This window comes from Coenobita brevimanus, chromosome 89 (genome assembly GCF_032717465.1).
Source record: "Coenobita brevimanus isolate Jiangsu-jjx chromosome 89, ASM3271746v2, whole genome shotgun sequence".
NCBI lineage: Eukaryota > Metazoa > Arthropoda > Malacostraca > Decapoda > Coenobitidae > Coenobita > Coenobita brevimanus.
The window spans coordinates 11,974,408-11,982,185 of record NC_137042.1 but is presented as its reverse complement, the minus strand read 5'-3'; positions in this window follow the sequence as shown (position 1 = coordinate 11,982,185).

Here is a 7,778-nt window from a genome sequence, read left to right as displayed (position 1 = left end):
ATGTACGTATGTATGTTTTTTTTTTTTTGGGGGGGAGGCAGCCTTCACACTCGCTGCTTCCAAATTAAAATTCAATTATGCCATTAATCCCTATGAAGCCTCGGCCAAAGACCTCCACCACGCTTTTCTTCCTCCATTAACACTCTCAGGCTCCTATAACTCACTCTGCGTCACATGGAATAGAATACTTGAGTTGTCCCGACCATGAGAGGGTTAATGGTGTCAGTATTAACACCCTCGGGCTCCTATGACCCATTCTCGGCTGAGTAATATTGTCTGGTCCAACGTGTTCAAGAGAGTATGGTTGTATTTTTTGGCCTTTTTCGACTGCATGTGGATCTTTTTGGGGGGACAGAGGGAGGGGTGACTGGCACAACTGAAAGGTAATTGTTATGAGTTTCAATAAGGTGCGGCACGCCATAACTGCCCAAATGGCTGAGGTTAAAAAAAAAAAAAAAATACTTGTGTTCTGCTCTTGCCTAATGGAAATATTTGGAGCGCTTTTCTGCCATAGGTTTTTTTGGCTCATTTTGTGAGGAAAGTTTAGCACCAGTGGAAGGTAATTTTCATGCAGATTTCAAAACGGTATGATATTCCACACCTACCCGGTAGTTCAACAGCTGTAAAAGAAACGAATTCCGATGCTCCTCAAGCAGGGTTTTTGTACAAGCCATATGGAACAAGAATTATGCACACTAAATTTCGGCTGAAGAAGAGAGCGTGCACAGATGGTATGAGCATGTGGAGAGACTGGGAGTGACAAGAGCAGTGAAAACAGAATATCTGGGCGAATTTGAATGTAGAGGACACGTGGTTGGCCTAAAAAGAAGATATACTGATGTAGTAAATGAGTGTGCGAGAAAGAGAGACAGGGACTGACAAGGCTAGGGAACTAACAAGCGATCGAGGTGGCTGGATGAATATTGTCAGGAAAGTGTGTCACCAGTGTTTGGCATCCATCCTTTTTTAACTTGACAGTCGCTGGATTCACTTTGCCTAAAAGGTAAATGTGAAGCTATGTGCGCTTTTTGTATTTTATTTTATTTTTATTTTCACTAACAGGTGAAGCCAGGATTCCGTGAGTTTGAATGAGAGTGAATAGGAACGTGGCTCATTCAGCTGGGCAGACTTTGGTTAGTATCTCATTCTTTTCCTATCTTCTCTTTCTTTTTTTCTGTCTCTGGACCATACCTCACCCCACATGGAGTGAGAGAAGGTCTGGTTGATGATGATGACAGGAAATCATAATATTAATTAATGAAAATGAAGTGGTTTTTCAAAATTTTTTGCTTTTTGTTTCAGAATGTATGTAATATCTCTCTTAAAAAGCATTCCACCATTCTTCCTTCTTTTTCCTATCCATTCTTTCTCTCCCTATCATCTATCCCCTCCTTTGTCTCCCTTCCCCCTTCCTCCTTTCTGCTTTCCTGCCGTGTCCTTCCCGCCCTCTCCATCCCTCCTTCCCTTCCTTCCCTTCTTCTAGCCCTTTCATTCCTTCCGTCCTATCTCTACCTCCTTCCCTTCTGCCCTTCCTTCCCTCCTGTCTTTTTCCTCCTCTTTACCTTTCTTCCCCTCCCTCCCTTCCCTCCTTCCCTCTTGTCCCTTTCCCTCCCTTTCTCCCTCTTCCCCTTTGCCACCTTTCCTTCCTCCCCCCATCCTTCCCTCCATCCTCCATTCTCACCGTCCTTCCCTCCCTCCTACCTCTCCCCCTTCTTACCTGTACCAAAACTGTGTTAATATCAGGTAGCATAATTTGACACTTATTCTCAAAATTTATACATACTCATTAACTCTCATTCCTCGAACAAGGTTTACTCGAAAAGCAAGTCTTCTATTTTTAGCAGAGAGATAAAAACGATATTCTTTTCACTTTTACGTGGCCTAGATTTTCGTCCTTTTGTGGCTTATTTCACCCAGCTCATTGGCAGTAAAGACAGATTATGGCTCTACATCCTCTCCATAGCATTTATTCGTGACCAGCATCGTTTTCTAGTGTTAATTTAGTGTTATAGTTTCATGACAGAATAAGACAATACTACGGTTCGACCTCCTTTCCTCAACACTACGTCATTAACACCCTCTTTCTTGTCCCTTCCTTCTTTCCTTCCTTCCCTCTCCCTCTTTCCTCCCCTCCTTTCTCCCTTCCTACCTATCATCCCCCCTCTTCTCATTCCTTTCTTCCTTTTCTCCATTTCTCTCTTTTCCTGCACTCTTCCTACCTACACCTCGACCCCCACTTCTTTCTCCTTCCTTGCTCTGTACCCCTTCTCATCTTTTCCTCACTCAACTACCCTATCCCAATCCCTGCCCCTTTATTCTCCATCCCCAACCTCCCTACCCCCTTATCTCGTCCCCCACCTTCTCCCTACTCCCTTGTCCCTTATCCCTATCCTCTCTTTATCCCCTTATCCCCAATCCGCACCCACTCCCTGTATACCCCTTCTTTCTATTACTCCGTTTCCCTCCTCTACTCCTTCCTACATATCCTCCTCACTCCTTCCTACCTATCCTCACCCTCTCCTCACCCCTTCCCTTACATTCCTTACCGCTCTCTCCCGACCCTTTATACCCTATCCCCTCAGTACTCATCCCCATCATCTGAAATTAGAGCAGTAATTGGCCGGAAAGGGAGTAAAAATGCGTTTAGTCGACCACCGCGTAATTGATGTCGTGAACCGCGCAAATGACGACCACTTCGCGTAATGAGTGTTGAGGGTGTCTGTACTCCTGATCACACTGACCCCATTTGTCCTGGTGCTGTTTTACGAGCTGCAGGGACGGCTCAGTCTGATGATGTGGGCATGGATGTGGCACAGAAAGAATGGCGTAAATGATGCAAGTTAGACGTTGATAATGCTAAGTCGTCCCCACAGTGTACAAGAAAGGACCTGGTGGAGTGGACGAAGAAATGAATAAATAATACAAGTTACATATTTATAAACTGACTAGCCCGTTCCTACAACACACGAAAATACTGTATACCTGGCGCTGTAGATGAGGAGCGTTATATATGTACCACCCTGCATACTAATTGTGCTTTCGGTAATTCGCTGTATTACCGATGTCCGAATGGTGCGCTCAAATACCCGCCGAAGAGGGATGCCTTCACGTGGTGGCACCGATATAAATAGGTGGTGAAGCTTCCCTCTCTCTTCCGTATATGGATTATATATTAAGGCTGAAATACATAAAATGAGAATCTAAATTTACACAAGCATCAAAAATAAGAATTTGAATCTGAATATTTTTTACTTCTGAGAAATATTTGTTACTTGTACTAAAATATGGTCGTAGCAGCAATATAGAAAACAATAAAACAATTGGGAAAAATGTACAAGATATAAACATAATTACGTAAAAAGTACATAAAAAATAGAAGGGAACATTTTTAAAAACGAGTCAACGTGAGAGAGCGTCCTGCCTCCCCTTCCACTTCATATTCATTTTTTCCGCCTTTCATTTTTTCCAGTTTGCTTCCTAAGAACGTGACTTTAGGCACCACTTAAGAAAGAGGGGGGGAATTTTTGTATGGCGGGTGACGTAAGAGGGGTTTCAGGTTTCAGGCTAAGGTTTTACTAGGGCTTCATTCGTTTCAGTAGTTTCAGTCTATGGTTTCAGTACGTTTCATGTTTCGGTGGCTGTCAGTTGGTTTCATTTTATGGATTCAATCCAGGGTTTCAGCAGGTCTCAGTTGATGGTTCTAGTAAGCTTCAGTGCAGGCTTTCAGTAGGCTTCAGTTTACGGTTTCAGTAAATTTCAGTGTATTATGTCGGCGTTTCAGTGCAGCCCTTTAGAGTGCTTTTTTTTTTCAGATCATGGTTTCAGTAGGTTTCAGTCGTTTTGGAAGAGTCAGTGCACGGGTTCACGTGTACATCCACCATTCGTCGGTTGGTAGGTAATATAAGTGCCTATTGTTCCTTTATACTAATTTGACATAGATTTTCGTCCTTTTGTAGCTTGTTCCACATAACTCTGTGGCAGAAAAGAAAAATACTACAGTTTTATATCCTTTTCATAACACTTCTTCGTGACTTTCCAGAGTTAACCTATTTCTGCAGCTCAGCATTCAAGATGGATGGATATCAATTTTAAGGCAACTTAGAGTAAAAAGGGTATACTGAGGGTACCATAACACCTAAGGACGGCAACTGTAGCAGCGTGGATGATACAGAGGCCTCGTATTCCAGATAAGTAGGCAAATAACTCTCCACAAGTTCAGTGGCATAATTTAGGGAAATGGGCACCGCAGCTAAGCGCCTCATGACGTCTGCCTCCCCCCTTTACTTTACCTTACCTCATTTGTACAGCTGGGTGAATATGGACAAGGGGGAAGCAAACCTTTCTAACAGCCTGACCGGTGGGCGAATAACACGCCACAGATTCAATGGCATAAGTTACGGAGAAGAGCGCTGCGGTTAACCTCATGGCGTCTGTCCCTGTCTTTGCTTCACTTAAAAATGAATCTTCGTGGTCACTAGAATCATCGACTTTCTCGTCTGTCTACATTTAGCCATCGCCTGAGCTGCAAGGGGTTAGGGATCCATGTCAGGTTAGAGAAAACGCACTATTACCCGACTGACTGGCAAGAGATGGCAGGAGGGGTGGTCTCTGAGGGCGCCTTAGAGAAAGTCAAATACTCGGGTAAGAGCGAGGTATGGAGGATGAATAGCAGAGGGTTGGGAACCGTGGAGTGAAGGAGGTTAAGAATGGGAAAAGGGGAAAAGGAAGAAGAAGGCAGGATAGCAAGAGGAAATATGTGGAATGAGGAAGAGGAGAGGCAAATGGAATGGCAAGGAGGAAGGTAATGGGAATAAACAGGGATAGGAAAGAAGGAGAATGGGGAGGTTGAAAAAAGGGAAGAAAGAGAAAGGAGAAAGGTGCGGGGACAGACAGGATTGGAAAGATGGGGAATGGAGAGGTTGGAAGGGGGACACTGGGAGAGAAGAATGGAGAGGGATGCAAAGGAGGTTGTGGAGAAAAAGAAAAGAAAAAGAAATGCGGTAAAAGTCAGATGACAGAGTGAGGTGACATAGGTAACATCTGAAAACTGTTCTCTCTCTCTCTCTCTCTCTCTCTCTCTCTCTCTCTCTCTCTCTCTCTCTCTCTCTCTCTCTCTCTCTCTTTAAAATACAAGCGCGAGTAAGGAAGGGTAGGCGTCACACACACACACACACACACACACACACACACACATACGCAGTGCAAACACGCAACTCAAACACACAGCTGATTGATGTAAACAAAGAACGCGGCTGAGGGAGCTGGTAGAGACAGAACGCTCCCATCGATGCCCGTCTCCATATTTACCTACATTCTTGAGCTTTTCTGTCTTGAGTTTTAGCTTCTTGAGTTTTAGTTTCTTGAGTTTTAGCTCCTTTGATCCTGTGACGTATTTCCCTTCTAGTATTATTTAATGTTATTGTTCTTCTTGTTCTTGTTACCGTTCTTCTTCTCCTAATTTGATTATTTATGGTAGTTTTACAAGGAAGGCAAATAAACAAGCAACGTTATACAGTACACTTAAGTCTCTCTCTCTCTCTCTCTCTCTCTCTCTCTCTCTCTCTCTCTCTCTCTCTCTCTCTCTAACTGTCTGTTTATCGTTTTGTCTATATAAGTGTGTCTATCCATCAATCCGTTTATCGATCCATCTACATATCTATCTAGCTGTCTATTCATCCATCCATCCAATTAACTATCAGTCAATCACTGTCCATCTATCTATCTGTATATCCACTTTGCAATCTCCTACCTTTCCTCCTATTTCTTTTCTTTGGCCTTCTCCTCTCTCTCCACTCTAATACAGTATATACAGTACCTTTCTGCACCCCGCTTCCCCCACCCCATCCCCTCCCCCATTCCCCATAATCCACCCCAACCCCTTCAAGGCCTGGTTGACTTAATTTCGCTCCTAGAGAACGTTTAAGAACCGGAACCGTTTAAAACATTGGTGTCAGACTCAATCCTTCCCAATGGTCACACATCAGTTCTGTGTATCGTCTGAGGGCCAAGTCTAGCTAACCTTATCGAAATCGAAATCAGCGTAGGCATTTAAAAGGCGTACATGAAGTGAGATATAATTATACCATTTAAAAACAAACATGGTTTACACCTCCAGGTTTGATGTGTGACTATATGCTACAATAACCACTGACCGCAAAGTAGAAACAATAGGATACTACCGGTTAAGCAAGCATCAACTCACCCAAAATTGTGGCATGTGTGTCCCTGGGAGCCTAGACCACCGTGTTGACATTTTGCACTTCGTCCGAATTTATCCAAATAAGAACTACTGTTTCCAGATTTACATCATATTAGTGAATTATATTTGCACACTGTACTATACGTTATTAAAGTGCATGCAAATTTTAAATTTGCAGTATCAAATTGGAAACTTGAATGAGAATACCAGTATAATTATATAATACGGCAAAGCTGCAGCTATTCAAACGCTCGGAGAAGTATTTTATCAATCAAATTACCAATAAGTGTTTCCTAACAGCGCTGTAATATTTGTTCACTTGATCACATGACAAAATTTATGGGATTTTCCGTTTGTTATTTCTTTTTCTTTTTTTTTTTTTTCGTAAGTCATCGTGGGCCACTCTTTCCTTTTCGAGGGCCACATATGTGGCCACCAGTTTGACAGCTACAAACATTACAGCAGTATCATAGGCCTTCTCATAAGCGAAGACTGAAATCATGCCTTCATTATTCAGTGATTTGTTTACTCTTCCTCCTTAACTTCACCGTGTTTCCTCATGCTGACTGATTCCACACTCTCGTTGCACTTGTTTCTCATCTCTGAATGCCTTTACTGTATTTCTATACCTTAATATAATTTCGTTCATTGTAGTCTTACCTTCGTTGTGCTTCTCAGACTTCCCTGTACCTTCCTAACATTAACTTAGTTTTCCACCCTTACTCCAGTACCGTAAAACTGTCGGGAAACCTTACCTGCAGCCTCCTGCCACACTACGCGCAAAAGCCTGAGCAGTGCTTCCACTTTTAGGGTAATTATCCTACTTTAGAGTAATCAAGCCTATGTTGAGGTAGAGTTTGGGGTAGTGTTTTTTTAGAGTAATTGGGCAAATTTGGGGATATAGATGTAGAATCTAGGGTAATCAGACACACTCACATTCCTTGAAACCAAAACCAATTTAGAATACTTTTTGTTGTTTGACATTAATAAAAATCTGTGATAGATAGGTATGATAATGTTCTGTCCAGTGCTACTTGCAAAGAATCTGCTGCTCTAAAGGAAGAACCGAGTTCCAGTACTTCATAAAATAGTATGTTGCACCTATTTGGAAACTGGAGTTCTGTCTTTAATTTCTGGATTACTGTTAAATTAATAGCAGTATAATGAACTCTTTTGATTCTGTGGAATATGCATGTAACAATAATATGAAAACTTTGTCTTTACTTGCATGGTAGGTTGGGTATAAAGTATTTCGGTTTTATTGCTGTGAACGAGAGACCACAGTATATTTCACAAAGAAAATTGTTTTGTTACTGTTGCTGTAGTACACCCATTGAGTTTTATAAAGGAAATGTGTTTCTATTAGTATCACTGTAGGCTATAACAGAGGTGTCACGAAGCAAAATAAAGCTTCACATTCATTCTGTGCCAGGTTATTTCATTTTTCATATGGAGTTTCTGTTGGTACTAAAATGTTCCAGTATCTTTTTCCTACAAACATGTTCAGTATTGTTTTTTGTTATTTTTATAGAAATACCTAAATATTAACATAAAGGTGACTTTGACTTACATAATACTT